Raw genomic sequence first — 25,006 nt, forward strand, 5'->3', positions numbered from 1 at the left:
GTTTTTCATATTATGTGCCATAGCATGCTCATGTGCGGAGTGGGATACTGAAATATTTACTCATACAGCCTTTAGGATGGTAGTGTTGTATATGGGGTAGCTGAAACCCTTGGGTTTTTCTTCGCACTTTGAAAAGTCTCAAACATTTCCTTAGGTGTTCCATAATAAAAAAGAGATTGAGAGGCATGCTGCTACTGATTACTCATTTAATTCCATGTCTTATCACTATTAATATAATTCACAACTAGATATTACTTTCATAAGCGCCTCTAACTTAAAAATTTGGAGGAATGGATTCTAAATTTGTTTTTTTTAAATTAACTTGGCTAGTAATGAACATTTTACAAATTCCATAAACCTAATTATCCTCATCAGAAGGCCAAATGGATGGACTAGCCATGCTAAGACCACTTAAAGTTCCAAAAGTATATGATTATATTTTTCACAAATACATGGCAGTCTTTACAATTTTATTCATTACTTGCAAAATATTGTATGAAAATGACAAAATTATGTGCAATATTTTTGTGTATAAACTTTAGATAAATGGTAAACTTTCCAGTAAAGGAAAGGAGAAAATATATAGTGTTAATAGTGAAAATAAAAAATAAAAAACCTTGCAATCAATGGAGAATATACAGATGTAATATAGCAAATTATGTCTTGTATGAAATTGGAACCAAAAGAAAAAAAATGCAAAAAATGGAACAATAACATAGGTTTCTCCTTAAAGAGGGATGGAACTAAAAATATTCTTAGTAGTTTTGTGTATCTTTCAACCTCTTTCTAGCCACCCCCATTCTAAATGTGTTTTAAATGTGTGTAGCTAATTGATTTCCTATGCAAGGTATATGTAAAGGATCCTGAAAGGACTTGTGTATGCATTTTTCAGAAGAGTTGGCCTGTAATTTTAATTTTCATTCTACAGTGAACTTTATAACATGGGAGCCTGTTGAAATAACTTCATCTTTTCCTATCATGAATTTCATGAAATAAATTGCAAAACAAAAATTGTAAAATAAATCAACAATATTTTAAAAACAAAATAATTGTGATATAAGGAGCAATTTGTTATTTTTTATTGACTAGTAATAACAAATTATAATAAATAGCTAATGAAGGAACAAATTATTATTCTCACACAATTTTAACTGGTGATGCAAAAATAAAAATAAAAATTCCAAATAAAACTTTATAGCATTTGAACTAAAACAAACCTAAACATTACATAATAAATTGTTAAAAGATATACCTTAAAAAATTATAACCCTACTGCTGTTATAGTTAATTTTCTTTCCAAAACTGCATTTTGGATGAACTTGAAGAATAGTTTTTAATTGCATAAATGAATTGTTTGCACTGTTTATTAATTTTCCTTTTGTGTTATGGAAGAAAGTAGCCTAGATACTGATTTTGAAAATGAAAAGAGTTTTACTGCTGGCATCTCACAAAGAATTCAACTAAATAAACCTTAAAAGAATGATTTCTAGCTGAAGATGGATTTTATTTTATTCTCTGTTTATCTTTTATTTATTGATCTAATCGATGTAAATCAAATCCTCACCTAAGGGATTTGGAACCATGCACACAGTGAAAATTCAACATTCAACCTGAAGTCAATTCTCAATTATTTAGTAGCTGGTTTTCCAGTCCAGTGCAAGAATAATTCATGCCCCTGGCTGCCTTTTTTTCCTCTCAGTGTCTGCATTTCGGCTGCTTTGCTTATTGTGATGATCAACAATTGTGGACACCAGGTATATCACTCTGAAAACTTCATCTTCAAATTTTAAGTTTCCAGCTTTTAACCAAATCGATATTCTGGTTACAGATTTTTACCTTTGATGTCACATGCTCTCAGTTATCTCCTAATTTATAGTCTCATGCAAATGAGCCACATGCCTTGATAAAATAACCTCATTGCTGTAGTTTTAATTCCTGTGTTTGCCCAAGCATAGGTACTATAGACTCTTAACAATTCCTTCCTTCTAGAATCTGCCAATTTCAGTAAACATTCTAGGACTGTTTTTTATGAGCTTTCCTATGTACTGTTAATTATTTTACCAGCATATCCATCAGTAATTTGCTAAATGGTATAAAGCAATAGAGAATTAAGAAATTAATTAAGAAAGAAATTAAGAAAAAAAATCCAAGGATTTCAGCTACCCCATGTACATTCTAATCTACTGTTATTAGCAAATATTTATTTATTGATTGGATATTTTTGAAGTGAATAAAAAAGTTCAATATTTTATAGTAGATATTAAACATGTTATTTTCTACTTTCAAAGAGATACACCATTTTTTAAAAAGTTGAATTTTTTAAAAAGTATCTTAAAATCTAATAGGATATCAATCTCCAGAAGAATAAAGAAACCTATAGAAAATCTATCAGTCAAGCTTTTTCCCAATAATTTTCATCATCCTGACTCTACCCTATAATTTCTTCAGCATTATATTTTCATTCTGCCTCATTTTGCTACATCTTATGTTTCTACCAAGCTTCACAACCCACTTTAACCCACCTGAACCCATTATTTCAACAGATACAAAATTCAGATCCATATTCTATTTACATAATGGATAAAAGGCCCAAAATTTTATTTTATTTCAAGAAGGACTTGACTTGGGTCTAATATTCTTTCCCAATCTTGAAACATAATTTTTTCTTCACTCATAGGGATAATGTCAAAACAACCACATCAAGTTTCACTTCAGACAAATCTAAAACCAAATACATTTATATACTCGATGTTTTCAATATCATGGCTACTTTATTGTTAATGGTTGCTCAAATGAATCTATGGCTTTAGTATTGTATGTCCAGTTTGAAGAGACAATAGCATCCTAATGATAAAGAAAAAAGTAATGGTGGTCGGGGGGAAGGGGAGCAGGTTTATGCCAGACACATTCTTCCCTCTCAAGGAGGCAGAATGTATGTTTTCCTCATGCTTTATAAAGATGTTCATCATTCTTTTGTTCAATTATTCAGCTCTTACCCTTTTCCAGTAGAGAAATCAAAATGATTACTCCCTGTAAATGTTTGTTATTGGATCTCTTATTTATGTAGGCTTTCTAAATAATCTATGCACCATTAATGGCAGCAACGACCAAACTAAATATGAGAATTGTTTTTGTTGTGTGCTTAACTCTATTACTTATAATTCAATTATCAAAGATAATTGAAGAACTGGCATAATAAAAGAGAAATATACATGTGTTTAGAATTAAGAAAAAAGTTATTAGAAGAAAGCATTTGGCAGAGCAAAAATGAAACTTAGTTGACTTAAAAGTGTAAAAGTTTCATCTGCATGTATTAAAGCTTCAATTATTTTTACTATTTGATTTATTAAATAATTTTGTAACTTTATTTTTTTAAAATTTGTGTTGACTTTCACTTAATTGGTCTATATAGAGAAAAATTCTAATTAATTCATTGAAAAAAATAATTATATTGAATTGTCCAGACCAACAGTAAATATTTAAGGAAAACAATAAAAATTGATAGTAAATGAATAATAGTATTTAATGTAAAAATGGTCATCATATTTTATCGGTGACTTTAGAGTGGAGAAAGAGTGAATTAATTCAACGATCAATTTAACTCCTACAGAAAGGACTAATTTGATTCAGATTTTTACATATTATCATCTTGTAAAAATACGAGGTATACTTGACACAGCATTCTACAGGAAGATTGGGTAAAAGTACATTTTTAAAGACTACTAAATTAGGTTAAATTTTTTTGTTTCTGTTGAAGTTCTATAATATTATATGAAATAAATTTCATGGAAATTCTATATTGAAAAAAATATTATAAATTGTACTTTCTAAACCTAGTTGGCAGGTTACAATACATTCTTTTTTACCTATACATAAAATATAACGTAAAAATTAAAACCAAAAATTTCAGTTTTAGTCAGAAACTTAATAGAGTAATGAAGGTGGCTCAGAACAGCATTTCGTTTGAGATCAAATTTGTTGAGGACTACACCATTTTTGTATAGCATTAGAACATTTTATCAAATCTTTAAAATGGATGAAAAATGTTCCTGATTCTCAAAGGATTCAGCTTTATTTTTAACAATGTTCCCAAACAGGAATGGAATCCTTATATTTGCAATACTTTGATTAATTTGATTATCAGGCCTTATTTGACTTTCAATTGAGAATTCACATTTACAAGAGTCAATAACAAGTTCAAAGAAATGATTTTGAGCAGAATCAAGAATTTCTCCATGAAGAAAGTGATAGAGATGGGAAAGATGGGGGACTAAAGAACAGTGTTAGACTGATGGGATCTTACAGAGAGAAAGAAGATGAGGATGTTCAGCCCAGTGGCTAAATGAAGACCACAAAATATCATTTCAAGAACAATTTAATACAAATAATAGCATGTCTATTGACAGTAATCAAACATTTTAAATTTATAATACATTTTCTATAAATGTGAAATCATAAAACTGTGCAAATTGTAAAGAGGTTTTAAACCCATTGTATATGAAAATTAAATCCAGGGCATATCTGTGTTTTGTGACTCTAAATTTGAGTAAAAATCTAACAAGCATCTACTGTATATTTAGTGTCTATTTAGTATTGTTTAAAAAATAGAGGCTTATACATTTTTTGAAATATTATTTATAATCCTAAAGATGAGTGAAGAAAATGTCAATTTAAGGTTAGTTTTAGTACAGGTGAATGTAATTAGTTACAATGGCTTACCATATGGTGTGAAATGATCTACGATTAATAAGTGTCACTTGTTGATCCTTTGGGAAATTGATTTAAAGTATGAATTTATTTTTCATTTCTACTAAAAATATTTTGGGTAGAAACTTGAAATAATTAATTATAAAAGAGAACATAAATATCTTCTGAACAAATTTGCAGGATTTGGACCCTAATGTAGTTCCCCTGAATCCCTTGGGTAGTTATTGTTTGTTTTCTAGTTATGAAATTCAATAACCTGTTTTCTCCAAGCAAATATTTTAAGAATATTTTTGTTTTGATTTTTGTCTTTCTGATACCTCTCCACAAATCAATTTAATACTTTACTAAATACTAATATTCCAAGTTACTAATACTAAATGATCTGTAATTAAAGTAGTACTGTTCTGAGGATGCATATAGTGAAAAAAGATTCTCTTTTTATTTTGCTTTATTTAATTTTTCTCAATTAAATAATTTGAAAGACTGAACAGTATTTTTTTTTATTGATTAAATGTATTGAAGAACCTGAGGAGTTCTCTAGTAAAAAGAAAAAAAAAATAACTTTATTCAGTTCGGTATTTTCTAATTGATATCAGTACAGAAAATTTTTGTTGAAGCACCATTACATTAGTTTTTAGACACATAGTTTTGATAAACAGAGAATAAAATAATAGGCTGTATATCATACAACAGTATCAGATAATTCAAGCTATAAAGATGACAGAGCTGTTCTTGGCAAAGTTAGGCACGCATCTTGAGTGTTAGGAGAAGGAAATTGCCACATACATAAGATCAAAAGAATTAGTAAGATGAATGAATGCAAATGAGACATTAAAACACTAGTATAGCAAACCACTCCTTATAATGAGCAGAAATTATAAGGACAGAAGGCCAGTTCTACTCAATTAAGCAAATATATTGAGCATCTTCTATGTACAAATATTGTGCAAGTTGTTGGCATTCTAAAATTAATTTTTAAAGACATGGTTTCCATCCTTAAAGAATTTTGAACCTAATATACTAGAATGACATGGAAGATAATACATAAACAATTAAACATTTAGTATAATGTGCAGTTCATAAGAATTAAGAATATATACTTCAGGGATCTGAGCAATGAAAGAGATTATATGAGCACAAAATGTATGGCTAATTGTTGAAGGAGAATAACATTTGAATAAGGGAAAGTGAACATTATTTTAGAAAAGTTTCACAGACAATGTTGGGTAGTACACAAGACTGTAATAAAGGATTTAAATTATTTTTCAAAATAAATAAATAGAATAGAGCCATGTGATTTATTATTACTGGTAATAATAGAAAAAAATTATTTTCTAATTCTTGATCGGTGGTTCTCAATACTTAGCACCCAAATGCTTGTTAAAAATTTAGACATAATATTCTCTCCCTTGGAGAATTTGATTCAGTGGACATAAGGTCAATTTGGAATTTTTAATAATTGCTAGAAATATTTTGATTTAGGCAACTCATGCACCAAACACTTAAAGCAATACACTGGCTTTTAGAAATGTAACACAAAATATTTATGTGTAAGAAATTAAATAAATAAAAATGTATTATCTTGATTAGAGATTTCAAAAAAAAAAAAAGATCAAGAGCTAAGCTAACCTCTAAAAATATAATTGTGACAACGCAAAGATAAATTACTTCAGTGCATTGAAATCTAATGGAATCATTTTGCCTACACATGGAATTAGTTATCTCTAATTTTAAAAGATCATGCATAAACATGTTAATATAAATAAGTGATGTAAACTCTAGAAAGTGATATCTATAAGAAGAATAAAGGTAAGGACAATAAAAAAAAAAAGATAATTTGAGCAACGAGATTCTAAGGAAATCAAAAAAAAGGAAATGCAAATATTTGGGGAAAATGCTGTAATAATAAAAGTATCTCTTATGTAGGAAGTGTAACTCCAACCTGAAGAAGAGTGAAATAAAACTAAATATATTTGAAGAAGTAATGACACATCAGTTGTTTCTAAAGAGATAAATAAAATCTTCCAACCCATACAGATGACGGGAATTGACAGGGCACAGGGGATTCTAAAATGAACTAGAAGAATCATTGTTCATAACCTTTGCAATTATGAACTGCAATGGTGCCACATGACTGTCTCTTGCCAAATTCTCTACAATTAAAAATATATATAATTTAGAAATTACATAATGCCTGGCATTAAGTTTGAAACAGCTTTGACAAACTCAAATATTTATCTTTAACCATTTATGAACAATAAGCAAAAGAAAAACAAATAAAAAATAAGTATCATCAGGAATTAACATGGATTAGCTATAAGAGCATTTTTGAAACATATTTTAAAGGACACTAATTCTGTCCAAATATTTTTTCTGGTTAAATAAATATTCTTATAAAAAAGAATTTCTTATCAAAAAAAGTTTTTAAGATTCAGCCTAGTCTATATTTTCTTGTATTTGTACTATTCATATTAATATAAAAAAAGGCTCAGAGAAGGCCTATAGTTTATAGAAAACATATTTATCATTTTATAGCCTAGAACATACAAAATTTACTTAACAATGGAAACAGAACTTTGATTATTTTTTTATTGGACATGAGAATACATTATATCAAAAATATAGAAATGCTCTAGTACCTGCAAGTTATACTACACTAGCATTATTTTCTTTTTATATGAATGTGCCACTGCATTATTGGTGGAACAGATGAACTCACAGATATGTTGTATGTTGAATTTAGAAAAAGTTCCTGATAAAAATCTTTCATGATGTCAATGTGGTCTAGCAGAGATACTAGTTAATCAATTCATATGTTGCTTATGAATTTGATGCCAAAAGGCTAATTAAGATTGACTTCTAACTAGGAGAAAGATTTATTTTTAATGACAGTTTTTTAATCTCTGTTCTTTTCCATATTTTAAATAAATTAGAAAAAGATAAAGAAGGTAATATTATATTTTAGATTCAAATAAAGTATAGAAATAGCCATGATTTAAGAATAAAATCTAAAATAATAAGAGAGAATAATGGATTTAATTCCAGAAATTAAAAGTTAAAGATGAGTCACTGATCCATATGTTGGTATATGCCTGTTGCATACTAATGAACAATCTAAAGACTAAAAATGAGCAAAAGCAGGCAGATTGTAGAGAGGTTCTAAAACTTGGAAATGTGATTCATAAAAAGGCGATTTTACTAGGTTATTTTTTTCCCTCTTCTCTCTTAATTCTCAGAGAGTGTAGCTCACTGTCCCAGAACTGTCAGAACATTATTACAAGAGACAAAAATGTAATGTATATGTTTTTTATGGATGCCATAACAAAGCACCACAAATTGGATGACTTAAAATAATAGAAATTTGTCTCAGTTCTGGAGACCAAAAATCCAAAATCAAGGTGTCTCCAGGTTCATGTTTCCTCTGAAACCTGTAGAGGAGAGTCCTTTCTTGCCTCCTCTAGTTTCTAAGACGTTCCTTGGTTTGTAGATACATCACTCCATTTTCTGCCTCTGTAATCACATGGCCATCTCCTCCCTATGAATCTCTGTGTTGAGAGAGACATGGCATTCTCCTTGTGTGTGTATCTACCTCTGTGTCTCTTCTCTTCTTATAAAGACACCAGTTATATTGGATTAAGGGCCCACCTTACTAGAGTATGACATCATCTAACTTAGACCTTTATTACATCTGCAAAGACTCTGTTTCCAAGTAAGGTTAATGCACAAGTACCCAGGGTTAACAGTTTAACATATTTTTTAGGAGGAGAGACACAGTTTAGCCCACAACACCCAGAAATCCCATCTTTGAAATTACAAAATGGACATGTTCAGGCTGAAGACTGTGGAGGGAATCCTGAAGAGGAGAGAAGGTATGTACACTTATTCTATGTATGAACCAGCACAAGGTTTGGACTCACTCATGAGCTGCTCATACACAGCATAGAAAGAAATCAACATAGCAAAGTATTTGAGAACTGCACGAATATTTAGTCATGACCAAAATATCAGATTAGTTTCTGAGTGGTACATGCATAAGAGAAATTCAAAGAAGCATAGGCTTTGAAAAATGAACTGAAAAGTGTACTGCCAGAACTCACTGTCAGAACTTAATTCAGTTGAAGCTCAAATAAACAAAACAAAAAATCAAGTCTTCTGAGGATTCTTATAAGAAAGAAAGTCTGCCTAACATAACATTCAGAACATCTAGGATACAATCTAAAATTATTCAGTACATAAACTGCTAGAGATATCTAACCAGTTCTTAAGGGAATAGACATTAGATGCTGAACCTGCAAAAACTTAGATAGTATAATTATCAGACAAAATCTTAAAGCAGATAATATAAATATGCTTTATTAAATTAATGGAAAGATAAGAGTTATCAGTATAGAAATAGAAACTATAAAAAAGAAAATATACATGTTAAAATGAATAGATATTACATACATATATTTTTAAAATCACTGGTTCGACTCAGTAACAGAACAAAGATGACAAAGGGAAGAATCACTGAACTTGAGAATAGATCAATGGAACATATTCAGTCTTATGAAGAGACAGAGAATAGTTTTTAAAAAATAACTAGAACCTCAGGGATCTATGTGACAACATAAAAAAAAATACATTGTTAAAGTCTCAGAAAGAGAGAAGAAAAATATTAGAATAGAATACACACACACACACATGCACACACACACACACACACATTATTTATAATATATATGAACAAAATTTCCCAAATTTAGTGAAAGACATACATTTAGATATTTAAGAAATTCAGTAAACTCCAAACAGGAGAAACTAAAAAACAAAACCAAAAAATATACACACATAGGGTATAATGAAATCTCTGAATAGCAAAACTTATGAAAAATACCTTCAAAGCAACTAGAGAAAATATGAGATATTAAACACAGGGCAGCAACAATTCAAATCACTTCAAATGGTTCACCAAAAACATGGAGACCAAAGACAGTGGTACAACATCTTTAAAGTTTTGGAAAAATAGATTTCCAACCCAGAATTCTATATCCTGAGAAAATAAAGACATTCTCAAATAATGGAAAAACTAAAAGAATGGAAGACCTACTTTACATGTACTTTTAAGGAAGTTCTTTGGCCTACAAGAAAATAATACCAGAGAGAAATATGAACTTATAAGAATTAGGGAATAACAAGAGAAATATTAAACAACTAGGTAAATACAAGACTAATTTTTATATTTAAATTACAGATACACACATAAAATCTTGAGGCGAGGTTTACAATATGTGGATATGTAGTAGATATCATAACTATAACAAATGGCTTAGAGAGAAGAAAAAATCTATATGGTCGAAAGCCTTTCATATTTTAATAGAAATGGTACAATCTATACACTAAAAAGACCGTGAAAGGTTTGTTATGTGTATTGGAATTCCTACAGCAACTGCAGCCTATAAACCAATTTAGAATTTAGCTCAAATAATCCAGAAGGTGGGAGAAAATATGAAACTAAGAAACTAAATAAGAGAGAATAATCAGAAAACAAATGATAAATTTAGTAAGCCTAAATTCAATCATATCAATAATTACACTAAATAGCAATTTCTTAATACACAAGTTAAATCAACACATTTAAAATATCCAGGATAAAACCCAATATACATACTAGAGCACAGATTGAATAAAAATTACTATATGCTAAAAAAATTGAAAAACATAAAGAAAAATGTTAATCAATAGTGTAGGAATAGAAAAAGATATAGGATGCAAACAAAAAACACATCTAGAATGGCTCCTAAAATGCAGTCAAAACTTTCAAAGTATTTTACCTCAGAAGAGATAAAAGGGATATAGCAGAGTAATACAAGGAAAAATATATCAAGAAGATTTAACAATTGAGAATGTATATGCATCTAATAATAGGAGATCATGCGAAGCAAAAATTGACAACATAAGGGGGAAATAAGCACTTCTGCAATTATAGATGATTGTAACATGTTTTAGAGCTATAGAGCTTTTCTTTCATGTTTCTCCGGTTAGGGCTCTGTGGACAATCTCTACTGACATTTAGAAACTTAGAAGAAAAAGCCTGGGAAGGTGATTTAAGACAAATTAGCTATTGAAAGAACTCCAGAGAGATTTACCTCTCTAGGTGTATTTGTTTATATTTCAAGTGATGATTAGAGCTATGACTAAAGGAGATATTCCTGTTGTAAAGCTAGAATTTACATTGGTTTACATGGTTCTAACTTTATCATTTTGCACATGCCTTTAAATAAATGTACTCATTAACAAAGAGACCCTTACCTTCTCTGCTTAAAGTGGCTGCTAAAAACAAAAATATCTTTATCTTCTATATTTTCAATAAATAGCTTAGCTTAATTGCAGAAAGAATCACATATCAATTCTTAGGGCAAACAACTAATAAGAGAGAATTATCAACAAAGAGAGAATTATCAACAAAGTATGAGACACTATCGTAAAGATTTTACTACAGCACAAAGGCAGAATTAATGTTTAGTAAGAAAAAAAATGTTTAAAAAGAGGAATCAAAGGAAATTTTCTGATTCATTTATTAATTTAATAAATGCATATGATGTATTCACATCTGACTCTTTGCTGATAAACAAAGACTATATCCTATGGCCATTAAGATGATACTACACAAATGCATTCAAGTTTTATGAGGACCAAAGCAGAAGTCTGAGAGTAGCTGAGATTTACAAGGACTGCCATTAGAATAGGAGATATTTATAGGAGACTTAACACCCAGAGATATTTATAACACTCACCAAAAAATCTAAGCAATCTCTATTCTTCCTTAATGTCTTCAGGCTTCATCTTCATCTTATATTTTATAATAAATAAGAACTTTTTCTATTGTAGGGTTAGATTTCCAGGACAATCATTTCAAATATCTCCATAAATTCAGATATAAACAAAGGAAACTTATCAATTATTAAAATAAAATGTGCAAGCATTGCAACTTTAAACCATAGGAGAAAAATTAAAAAGTCAGTGTTACTTAGTGTAAACTTGTATGTGTATATACACACACACACACACACACACACACAAACACATACACACATATATATACACACACACACATATATTTATTTATTTAAACTTGTGTATCTGTGTGTGTGTGTGTGTATTTAAAATCTACAGATTAAAAGCAGTATGTACAATTAAGCTGAAGAAAACAAATCTAGGATTTAGAAGAAATACATAAGCAAGCAAATGCACTTTGCCACCAGAATATATTTGCAATTAATATAAACAGACCTATTACCCAACAAAAGCCTCTGTTGATATTACAGAATTTATATTCTGAACAAGAACTATAAATCAAGAAGAGAGGATTTAAGAATACTCACTGCACTATGTTTATGCATAAGTAATGAAGGAGTATATATCTTTTAGTATGAAAAGAGTTTTGGTTTGTTCTTATCATCTGTTTCTCTTATGAAGATTTTGACTCTGAGCAATGAAGACAGAGTGGTCATGGCATAGTACATAAGAGTTCCAGTTTCCCAATTTAGCTGTTGACCATTCTCATGACTCTTCTTACACTGGTGTGACATAGTTAAGGCATTATAGAAAGAGCAGTGACAGATTCAATAATATGGACCAAAAGTTCCATAGAAGACTTTCCTTTTTTTATCTCTTATCAAAATTGGGCCATTTTACTGTCAATCAATTCTAAGAAGAATGGGGCTATAGTATTTGACAATCATATTTTTACTTTTAAGTCATATTAGTGAACAAACTCTATTTCTACCAGCATGGAAGAAGCAAGTATTAGTTTTATTTAGGTAAATAAGGCCTGCTTTTGTGTCAGAACATGAGCTAATGTATAAAAGTTCTCAAAGTATACCCATAGTTGAAATTTTATGATGAAATGAGACTCAGAATTGTGACTAAGAGAATCATAACAAAACTTGGAATGAAAGTGTGGCCAAGGTCAGAAGGTGGTTAAATAATTCCCAATGAAAAGAAATTTGGGAATCTCAAAGAACTGTCAAGGTAGTAGGAGAATCGAAACCATAAAGATGTAAAAAATAACAGGCATTTTTTTTTAAATTTTCATCATTAATTTTCCTTTCAGGAAATAATACACATCATCGTAATTGTCAAATTATATAGTATATTCGTGACCACTTTTTTTTTTGCATTTTTCTTTCCTCCATTTTCAGGAAAACAACTAAGATTCAAACAAAATGAAATATTTGATTGAATTTTGAAGTTTACTTAAAAAAAAATGTATCCATGAATGAGAAGAATGTATTTAAAGATTTTCACAAATAAACTCAAGATATCCAAAGAGAAACAAGATTCCAACTGATATTGGTCACTAACAAACGGAGTAAGCATCCTTCTTCACCATCCCCAAACTAATACAAAATGTGTGAAGAATAATATGGGGGACTCCCACCATTGTATTAGAAATTTACAGAAATTTATAAATAGTCTGACTTACATGAGCCATTCAAGTAATATGTAAAAGTTTGTACGGACTGTCTTCTGTTTTAAAATGCATGATACATTCTCAATTTAGCATAGGTGCCTGGTGATACAATTAGAATTACAGTTTCAATATTTTCATCTCACATTTTAATGTGAAAATGAAATAATATATTGCTGTCAGTGAATTAAGTTATGGTAAGAAATTTGTCAGTAATAAATTTGTATAATATATCCAAATGAGAATTCTGTTTTACAATTCACTTTTGCAGCACAATTAAGCCTGTAATGAACCATTTGATTCACTTGATCATAGCATTATTTAGTATCCAGACCTAAGCTAAGCTATATATAATTGATTGAGTTGCTCATATTGTAATATATAAATATATAAGTGAGCATTTGACAATTCTGCACTAATTTTAAAATATTTAATATATACATAATTTAAATATATAATGTATATTTTATATTTATATATATTTATATTTGACTATATGTCAGGCTGTGGGCCACAGTGAGTGCTAAATTCTCACAAACATTTTAGAATTTAGAATGTAATACATTAGGAAAACTTTCTGGAAGTAGAGTTGCATGTTCACTGTCTGGGTAGAGTAAAAATTGGGAGATATTTTCACCATATCAGTTTTCATTAAACCATTTTTCTCAAAATTAATGAGCATGGCTACCAAAATTTTTCAGTAGATCCAGTATTTCTAGGACTGCTAATCTACTTATTTTTTATGAAGCAGGCAAAAAATATATTTCTACTTAAAAGCCTGCCATCACTTCTCTATAGGTATTGCTTCTAATAGCTATATTCTTAGAGTGGAAGTTGGTAAATAAGGTCAGGAAATTATAAAAGAAAACCACTATTCAGTTATTTTACCACACACCATCTAAAGTACAGGGTGTTCAGTATAATGGATAGTTCGCATTTTACAACCTACTGTATGGTGTTAGAGATAGTGATAATATTTGCATTATTCTTTTTAAATTTAATTCTCAATGTGCATAAACAGAAAGCCTGCAAAGATACCTTTCTGTGAGCAAACATTCAAAGAGAATGTATTGTTAATATGCTCTTAATTAGAAAACTAGATATCAGTTATTTTGACATGATGATATTTATATTTCAGCTCCTTTTGATATGGCTTTTGCTTTTCATTTAAATTTTCAAGGTTTATAAAAAAATTAATGGGTACTAATCATTAGCATATGTAAGAAATGGACACTGATAGGTCAAAATGAGTCATATTCACTGAATACCATATACCATATATGCATAGATAATATTAATTTGTATTGCCAAAATATATCCAATAGTAAATGCATCAGTTTGCTAGGGCTGCCACAGAAAAATTCTACAGACTAGGGGGCTTAACAACTGAAATTTATTTTTCACAGTTCTGGAAGCTAGAAATCTAAGATCAAGACGTTGGCAGATCTAATTTCCTCTGAGGCCTCTCTCCTTGGCTCGCAGATGGCCAGTTTCTCACTGCACCTTCACATGACCTTTCCTTTCTGTGAGCACATCCCTGATGTCTTTCTGTCTGTCTAAATTTTTCTTTTCTAAGACCATCGGTCAGATTGAATAAGACCCACCTTAAAAGCTTCATTTAACTTAATCACCTCTTTTAAATATCTCCAAATAAATCACACTCTGAGGTATTAGGTGTTAGGGCTTCAACGTGTGGATTTTGGGGTGGCAGAGTTCTGCCCAGAGCAGTAATCTAATGACTCCATATGAAATGGAATTCCTTATGATAGGTAAATTGATTTTATTTTTTTGTGTGTTCTTTAATTTCACAGTTATCAAGTCAACTTTGTATTATATATTCTAATAAAACTATTTGTATCTGTGAAAAATAATGATGGACTGAGACTTTGCATATCTTTTTTTAATAACTTTTTTTTTTTTTCAACTGCAGTTGGCATACAGGATTATATTAGTTTCAGGTGTACAACATAGTGATTAGAAATTTTATAACTTAAAAAGTGATATTTATATTTCAGTGATAAAAAAGTGATATTTATATACTGATAAATCTAGTACCTATATGACCATACACAGTTATTACAATATTATTGACTATATTCCTTATGTTGTACTTTATATCCTCATGACTATTTTGTAACTGCTATGTATCTTGGTCTTAGTAGAGTAGCCTTATGTATTAGGTACCTTCTGGGGCCCAGTGACATAGCCTTCCCTAGATACCTGAGCCAGGTACTGCAGGTGTGTCCCTTGTATGGGTTGTGTGTGCCTTTCCATTGTAGCTGAGCCGTGTTTGCTGTTTGCATGTCAGTGAGAGGGATTGGCCCTCAGGTCGATTGGTTGTGAGAACAGGCCAGTGAGGGGCTGATCCTATGGAGCAGGATTCACTTTAGCAGATCTCTAGTGCTGACTCAGCCTGCGTTTTGAGTGTGTCCTTCTGGAATGCATCTTGGGTGTTGCTCCAGCTAGGTCTGAATCCAGCCACAGAGTGTGTGGCCCCAGGGCATCCTAGGAGGGGCACTGCTGCAGGCCTGTTTCAACTTCAGCCTGTGCTCTTCCCTGAGCCATTTGGTAAAACTAAGCAATCTGCAGATGGCCACCACCCACACTGAGTTTGGTGGTGCCTCAAGAGGTCAAGCTGCTAACCGAGGCTGTCTACCACTAGTGTCAGGCTTGAGGCTGCTTAGCAAGAGGTACGGGAAACAGCGTCACCAGATGCTGCTTGTTTGGGTTTTGCAAACCTTTGAGAGGTTTTAGGAAAGTTGACAGCATGAACCAAGACATGACATTTGTATGAAAAAGTCACCAGAAGAGTCTTGGATGAAAAGGCAAGATGGGAGAGGCGTGGTCTCAGGGAATCACCAAGGTGTGGCAACCAGTGGTATCCAAACAACTCAGCGCCTCTCATATGTCCCTGGAGCCTTTCAAGCTGCTGCCTCAGCACTGGAGCTCAGAAGAAGTGGCCTGTCAGTAAGACCAAGCATGTGCCCCTTAAGAGAAATGTCTCTTGCTCTAGCCACCCTCTATTTCACTCAGCCATAATCTCTGGTGGTTTAAAGCAAGAAAAAATGGGGACTTCTTTTCCCAGCACTGGAACCCTGGTCTGGGGAGCCTGTTGTGGGGCTAGGACCCCTCACTCCTCCATGGGGACCACTGCAGCTGAGATATCCCTCTCAGTTTTCAGCTACCACACCCATGTGTGGGGCCAGTCCATTCTGTGTTTAAGCCCCTTCTGCCAATTTCAAGGTGACCTCTTCTGCATGTCTCCAGTTGTAGGACTTCTATTTATTCAACTAGAGTTCAGATAATTCCCAATGGTGGTTGTTCTGTAGTTTAGTTGTAATTCTAATGTGGTTGTGAAAGGAGGCAAGAACTGTGTTTACCTGCTCTGCCATCTTTAATAGAAGCCTGAATAGCCTCTATTTTAGGGCTCTCCAACCCCTTGGGCATGGGCCAGTACCAGTTCATGGCCTGTTAGGAACCTGTCTGCACAGCAGGAGATTCATAGCAGGTGAAGCTTCATCTGTATATGCAGCCACTCCACAGCACTGGCATCACCACCTCAGATCATCGGGCATTAGATTCTCATAAGAGCACCAGTCCCTGATGCCAGAAAGGTTGGGGACTGCTGCTCTATTTGATAGAAGGGATTCAGGCTCAGGTGATACATCCTTTATCTAATTGTTTAATCAAGGCATAGTATCACATTTATATTAGAAAATACTTTCCTTCACTATACAAGTGTAATAGAATAATAATTACATTATTTTTCTGATCTATCTCACTTAAAACTGATGTGAATTTGTTTTAATCTCAGCATACAGATGTGGAGCATCTTATACACCTGCTTTTGCTGAGACTACTGTGTATAATGAAACTCATCTTTATATTTTCTACTAAGTATTTCTACGAAAATACTTTGCATTTTCTACTTTGTATTTCTTGCTGTTTCTACTCTTTCTACTTCCATTTGAAAAATATGCTTCTTCCACCTCTTTATACTTGTTCTCATTGCTGGAAACATATATTTTTTAAGTTTTCTATGACTTTCACTTAGAGACAATCCAGATATAAACACACATCTTATAACAAAGAAGAGTATGCACTTGGGGCTCTAGAATCCTGATTCTAGTTATCGTAAGGTACCTACATGAACCATGTAACTAACATGAAACCATGTATAAAGGCTCTCATTTGTAGGGCATTTTATGGAGTTAGCAGAAGTTATAATGACTATATGTGGATAGATAGATAGATAGATAGATAGATAGATAGATATAGATAGGTTGGTAGATATTAGATAATTATTTGTATACAGGGAATCATTTATAAGAGATAAACGCACTAGCTTCTAATCTCCATCTTCAATTTCCTCTCTAGAATTGGTATTGACCACTGTAGACTAAGTGCTTGCAACCCATAGACTCTGCTTTTTGGTCAAGAGCTCTACTGAAAATCTCACCTCAGTCTTTACTCACACCATCTGCTATAGGACATTTGCTTCCCATTTCAGAGATTCTAATTACTAGTCCTGGAGAAGTATTAAAAAAGGCTTAATCCCTGGGATGCCTGCTTAGTGTTGTCGCTTTCTTCTAAGTCAATAACAGGATGTCTGTGCTTTCTATTATTTGCATTCTTTACCTGGGGTAGCATGGCTCTTTAAACCATGATATGTGAGTGTGCTTAAATCCTCTTTTATGGTAGAAATCTTTTTCTATCAAGTGTTTTTTGTCTTAAATATATATATATACATACATACATATATATATATATAATTTCTGCTGAAATAAGACACTTTTTCTATACTATTAAAAAATATATCTACAAGTAACAATGGCTCAGGGCATTGTCCCTGAATTGTTTTCTTTCTAAAGTCCTTACGAAGAAAGCTGAGCATATCATTGTATTTTTAGAAAGAAAGCAACTGTATAACCAAAAGCTTATAGCCCATTTGGAAAGTTATTGAAAACCCTGATAAAAATCAAATAGACTCATCAGCATCATCAGACATCTTTCTCAAAGATTAACAGTGTGCTTGTATGGAGCAAGGTAATATCTTTTAACAATAAGCCATAACCTGAAATTATATTTTAACTATATTTCCAGTGGAGAGTGTTTTCCTTTGTATACCTGAACTATAGTAAATTTCTGAATATAAAATGAGAGTACCATAAAGTGTAGAATTATGGGGAAAATATATTATCCCTAGCAGAACAAAAAGTTAAATATTAATTTATTCCCTACATCTGTGGGTAGGAGTGCTGCTTTCAAATGGTTTTCGCTTTTTGCTTTTTGCTCATCAACACAAGTTCTCTCACTTATTTCAAATAATCTGAAACAATGAACTATGTTATATGTGTTAAAATTTGTATTAGAGTATGTGGGTCAGATGTTTGCAAACAACAAAAACATCATTTAAATAGTTTCAAGAAAAAATTAATTTAACAATTGTTATTATAAAGCTCCCAAAATCTTAAGGAATGCCTGAGTACCAAGCCTTAAAGAATCATGTCAGGAGCATCAAGAAAATGATACCACAAGACTGTTCCAGTGGAAACACACTGACCCCAGCAGTTCCAGGCACAGACACTGCAGCTTGCCCTGCACATTCGATCAGTGGCCTTGGCAGTAGTTCTGCTGCTAGAACTGCCCCTGAAAGTGGAATATTGCTGCAGCTACGCATGTCATAATAATTATTTCTATAGGCTACTTGTTTCTCCATATGACCAGTTTCCAGTTAGAAGCTTCATACGTTAATTCTGATTTGTAGTTTGTAGGTTAAATCTATGTACTCTGGCAAGAAAGACAAATCTCTATATTTTCCTTTGGGAAAATCCTCTAACATAAAAAATCATGATATGTAGTCAAAACTAACGACAAATGTCTGTCACGTAGAGACAGTACAGTTGATATATTTAATTACTCTTTTTGAGCTGAGCTTTAATGCAGAACAGGGGAATAAAGTAGAATAATCGATCATTCTCATGTAGTTTAAAGTGATAAGAGAAAGAAAAGTTGCAATTAGAGTCCTTCATAGGTACAGCAGTAGGAAGCATATTCTGGAAAGAAATTGAAAAATGTATATATTTTTTCTTCTAATATAGTAATTTGTTAATATTCAGAATAAATATTTTAATTAAGGATGAAAAAGTATATAAAATAGTTCTATTCTAGAGATTTCTCTAGTGGTTTCATTTTAAAAATAGGAACATTTATGTGCTCCAACTCTCATAACTCTACTTATTGTACATATTGTTGAATTTATCAAGATCTGTATTTTTTTTTTCCATTCAAAGTCCGTCAAGGTTGTAGCCAGTTGCACTGAACTGTACCGCCATGGAAAGGGAAGCAGGCAAAGGGATAGAGTGGGTAACTAAGATGAAGAATGCTGAGTACAAAGAAGGCACACAAAGCTTGATTGTTTTTTATTCACCTCTATTATTCTGTGAGTCACCACCCAGCATCTGACTGAGGTAGGCTTGAATTATAAGAATGGGTACAGATAGAAGTTTATAGGCTTATATTTCTTTTTAAGAGTGATTTTGCTGGTTTGAACAAGACCTCGGGTAAGTTTTTCAGTTGCATTTTTTTTTTTTTCTGTAGCACTTGCATTTCCTACTTTCTTTGCTGCTGTATTAGACACAGATTTGGTATTTATATATAATATAATGAATTAAATTTCTTAAGTATCATTTCAGGGCTTATTTTTATTTTTAAAAAATGCATTATTCACCCAAAGGGCTATGGTTAGTTCATTGATAGTTAGGAAAGCATATTGCAATTAAAGCCAAAGATACCCTTTTGTAAAATCAAGGAGTACACAAAAATGTCAAGATGACATGTTGCATGTTGAATAAGATGGTATAAAAACTCCTAAGAGAATAATTTGTGCAAGTATTGTATTTATGCTTAATTATTGTTCCTCAAAACAATTTTATTACTACGAAGATATTTTCCCTTTAGTAATCAAGTCCTCAAATTCCCTGTGCTAAGGGTCAGAAAATAATGCCTTCCAAGACAGAAGTATGTGCCTAGCTTATCTGCACACATGTATTTGGCCATGGGTTTTAAGAAATTATTCTCCTTAATAATATGGTACAATGCTACATAAAATGCCCACATAATGGCCCATTATCCTTTAGTATGATTTCAACAAGTCTTTGTATTTTATTATAAGTATTCTAAATGTGTAGTTCTAAAATGTGTTTCAGTATGATTACTTAGACGATATTTATATGAACTATGGACCACATGGGCTTATTCCAGGTGCTGTGGAAGTCCTAGTGCCCATATGTATAAATCCCTTGTCATCGTTCTTTTCTGTTGTCCCATTTGGAATTTAAAACCATCTTGGAAATTTCATGGTGATTGTTGTTGATTTTTACTTTTCAAGACAAAATGAACAAAATATCTTCTTTGCTTAGGCAATAATCTCTCCACGATTTATTCTTCTTTCTCTTTTTCCCTAGGTGATTTAAGCTTTGATGACCATCTCCTTTCTTTAATTTTGCACATAATTTGTCTGTCTCCTTCTAGCACTTTATACATAGACCTGCTTTGTGGTATATCATATCACTCACTTTACTTCTTCATTTCTGTTATCTTCCTTGGGTATGTCTGTCTTCCAGAGAGGCCGTGTACAATAATTCATATTTATCCTTTTTTGTTACAATATCAATTTATGATTAATAGAAAGGATTCAGTAACTACTAGCTTAATTGAAATGAAATGTGGAAAAATTATTAATGATCTAATGATATGTAAATAGACTAAAAAGGAAGAAAATATAATGGTTAATTTTGGTTTAGTCTTTCAGAAAAAGTATGTATATATGTATGTTTACAGTGTACATAAACACATGTATCTTCTAATTGATAAAAACAATGGCAGAGAGAAGTAAAAACCAGGAAAATTCAAATACACAATCTAAATATAGTTATTGAATTTAGAAAAGGAATGATACAGTAATAGGTCGCTCCTTTTTTTCCTTTATAATATCCTTATAAACATATAGTTTATATTTTGGGCTTATAGGAAGTATTAGAATATTACATAAGATTAGATTGGGAGCCCTCTCCCTCATTAGTCTTAAGGCAAGTCTTTAATAATGGTTGAAAGTAAAAAAGAAAAAAAATCAGTAAGTTTTTATCTTGTTTACTTAATCTTACGACAAAGAAGTAAAAAAAAAAAAAAGAAACAAAAGAGAAGTATAAAATTTCAATTAGTCTCAGATAATTGAGTGGTTATTGCATTTGCACATAAAAAATTGGAGGCTACGAAATAAACAGACATATATATTTCTGGTAGTGGCATTTCTTTCACTAATTTTAAAGCTTTCTTGATTATAGTACCACAATTAGTAACAATTAGTACAACAATTAGAAATTCTTCATTTCTAGGAATTCAGCCTTCTCTAGAAGTGTAGAATGACCTTTTAAACTCAGGCAGATCTGCAATTGACTTCTTTGCTATGTGATTTAATTTACAAAAACAAAACAAAACAAAACAAAACCTCATTTTGCAAATGGAAGATATTTTTAAATTTCTAAGTTCTACAAAATAAAAATGCCACTAGCCTTGTTTTCTCCTTGAAATATCCAATTAAGATATTTTCAAAAACTGAAATTTTAAATTCACTATCACATCCACAATAGCTGTCTGCAGTGTCTTTGCAATCTAATAATCAAAACACTTTTATCCAAAAGTAATCCATAATCATGGAGATTTATTCTGGTCTAATATGTGGATATCTAAATCTGTAGCTCATCCTCATTCCTTTTCTCTCAAGCTTTTTCTCTCAAGCTTTTCTTTTCTTTTATTTACTTGTCCATAGTTGGTTTGTGTATTTATCCCTTCACTTTTTTTTTTTTTTTACCGAAGTCACTTTTCTCCCTGCTTAGGATATTCATTCAGTGCTCTATGGGCTATTGATATTGCATATAATAAAATAGAATTTTTTACTCCTAAGTGGAGTAGAGGAGAATATATAGGTGGAAAACATTTGAATATTAATACATTTTTTTATTTTAATGTAGAGAAAGAACAAATAGTCATGTATAAGGAACAGAGAAGAGGTAACAAATGGAGTGGGCTTGAGTGATTGCAAGGTGAGATGTGAGTTGAGGCTGTGATGGAGAAGGATGGATTAGAAATGAATAATGGGTAGAAAGAGCACTCCTTCTGTGCCTTAGTAGAGAAGCTATAAAGTGGGATAAGTCCATACATTGTAGATTTGTAGGTGAAAGTTGTTCAAATTCTCATCACATTGCTTTACTCTTTATGAATATTATGCAAAAACATCTGCTAAAAATGAAATTGGAAGTATAGGGTATGAAAAATATTTTGATAAGAATGGGAAAATTTGTAATATCTACTATGCAGAAAGGACGAAAAATAAACATTGTAGGATTGCCAGGATCCAGTTTATGTTGAAGACTAAGAATATATAGAAGCGCCCATCAGTGATTATGTGTAGATTACCCTCTGAATAGTGCTTAGTTTCAAAGGAGATAAGAACGATTTATCCTAGGTTGGAATTTTCCCTGATTGTACTGAAAAGGCAATACAATCAATAATAAAATTGATAACATTGGACAGAAAAACCTAAGGTAAAAGGATGGAAATGGTTTAAGACTAACTGGAAAAGAGTAACTAAATCGTTGGAACAGCTTTATGAGGTCTAAGAACAGTGAATGGGCATTGTAACTGTGAGATAGCTAGTGAGATAGGAACTTGTGATGTAATTGGGTTACCCGAATACCCAATTTCAAAGGTAGAGTTGTTTCAAATGATTTTAAAATGTCTCATGGATGTCCACAGCAATGATTAAAATTGTTTTGAGAGTCTCGTTTAACCAGAAGCCTTAGTTCACATTATGTATACTTTTCACTCATGTAGTCAAAGTTTCTAACACAGTTTTCCCAAATATTCTCTCTCCTTATGATTGAACTAAATGTTAAGCCTCAGACCACCAGCAAATGTTGGCTGATATAAGAGACATTTGTGATGTGTGCCTTCTAAACCAACATTTTTCATTTTTGATTTTTATAAGTTTATTTGAGCCAAAATGATGACAATTACCAAGAAGCAAAATCTCAAGTGCTCCTCAATTATTTTTTTCCTATCACTGCATTTCCTACAAAGAAACATATTTCCAGACTAAGATCTTGCAAACCTCAAAGCTAAAATTAACTTAAAGAGACAGTCACATATCAAGCACGATAGGCCAGTTTAGATGAAAGAGTTACATGTTACCTCTACAACCATCCTTCGTTTACCCTGAAAATCTTCTCGCCTGTGTGTTTTAGTAAAATAGAAACCACTAATGGCATATAAGTCAGTCTAAATAATTGATTAAATAGTGAGTAGCTCCTCTTTTGTGATAAACTTTTTTATTAACGCTTTAAAATACAAAATTTATAGAAAAAAGGGGAAAAGGTATTCTATATAAGAAAAACAACTTCTACTTTCTAATTTTCTATTTCTTTACTTTTATATGCAGATTACTGATCACCTCACAGTAAGCCCTCCAGGCTTTCTCTGTGTCTCTGATATGATGGCAGAGATATATATCCTCTAACTTCTGCTGTACCCACTCTCTTCTGTACTTGCCATGCTGTCTCTTTGCTTTCCTTTGTATCCTAGTCTACTGATTCCTCTGTATTAGTCATAGAGGATCAACTCAATTTCTTTTTTTTTCCATTGTAATAACTGGTCTGGGTATTAGTTCATAATCAACAATATCTACATTTTGTTGAAATCTACCTGAACACTACTATAATATAAACTGTGAACTATGTACATATGGTGGAAACAAAGTATTTCTTTAAACAAATAATAATTTTTTGCTTATATGCCCAAAATAAATATTTTCTCTAAGAACCTAGAATAGTCAAATATGTATAAGAAATCCTTAAAACTAGAAGTTTTGAAAAAACCGTGCAGTGTGTCAAAGTCCATCTGGGTGTAGAAAGACAAACTTCAACAGAACTATGTATTTAACTACATTTTTTGTTTTAATTTTTAAAGATAAAATTTTTGTAATATTTGGAGATGTGGTAAAGGTTATGAATTGGGATCTTGTTTCCAGTAAGACAAGCCTGCTTATTTATGAGCTTAGTTATAATGTTTTCATATATTTTCAGCTTCCATTGAACTGGAGGCAGTCTTAAACATGGAATTAACTATGCAAGCATCATTGATTCAAGGAAAAAAACACATTTGGGGGGGATCTTTGAAGGCAAAGATGCTTTAACACTAGTGTAAAAATCCCCACTAAGTAGCTTTAGATGTGTGCATCAGGAGGAGCATCATTGTCTTCTCACATTTTTCCTGAAATGAATTTCTACTCTTATTGGAGAATGAAAGTATTCGTGTTGAGAGGCACAAGGAGTTTCAGATAGGTGATAGAGTATGATGTAGATACAAACAATATTATCCAAGTTTTACAGATGTGGAAACTGAGAATCAAAAAGTATAAGTTTTAGTAACTACTACAATAGAATGAAGATACAAATTAAGTCCTATCTATCTCTATCGAGACTAGTTTTTTAAATGATTTTTCTTAGCTTAGTGTTCTCAACTGGGAATTATTTTGTCACCAGAGGATATTTATTGGTAATGTCTGAAGACATTTTTTGGTTGTCACAACTGGAGAATGTTTCTAGCATCTAGTGAGTAGAGGTCATCCTACAATGCACAGGATGGCTCCTCACCCGCATCCCCACCAAAGAACCATCTGGCCCTCAAAATCACTAATGCCATGTTGAAAAACCCTGCATTAAATATTATTGATGTATTCTGGTATAGGGAAAGAACTTGTACTTACAGAAGCACTATGGAAACAGAACA

At 31.7% G+C, this 25,006-nt stretch overlaps 1 pseudogene; it reads left to right on the forward strand.

The window, feature by feature from the left end:
- Window positions 1-15,989: 15,989 nt before the first annotated feature.
- The window catches only part of LOC107515700, a 42,187-nt pseudogene continuing 33,170 nt past the window's right edge, over window positions 15,990-25,006 (forward strand).

The sequence above is a fragment of the Rousettus aegyptiacus genome, unplaced genomic scaffold, assembly GCF_014176215.1.
Source record: "Rousettus aegyptiacus isolate mRouAeg1 unplaced genomic scaffold, mRouAeg1.p scaffold_m13_p_4, whole genome shotgun sequence".
Classification (NCBI taxonomy): Eukaryota; Metazoa; Chordata; class Mammalia; order Chiroptera; family Pteropodidae; genus Rousettus; species Rousettus aegyptiacus.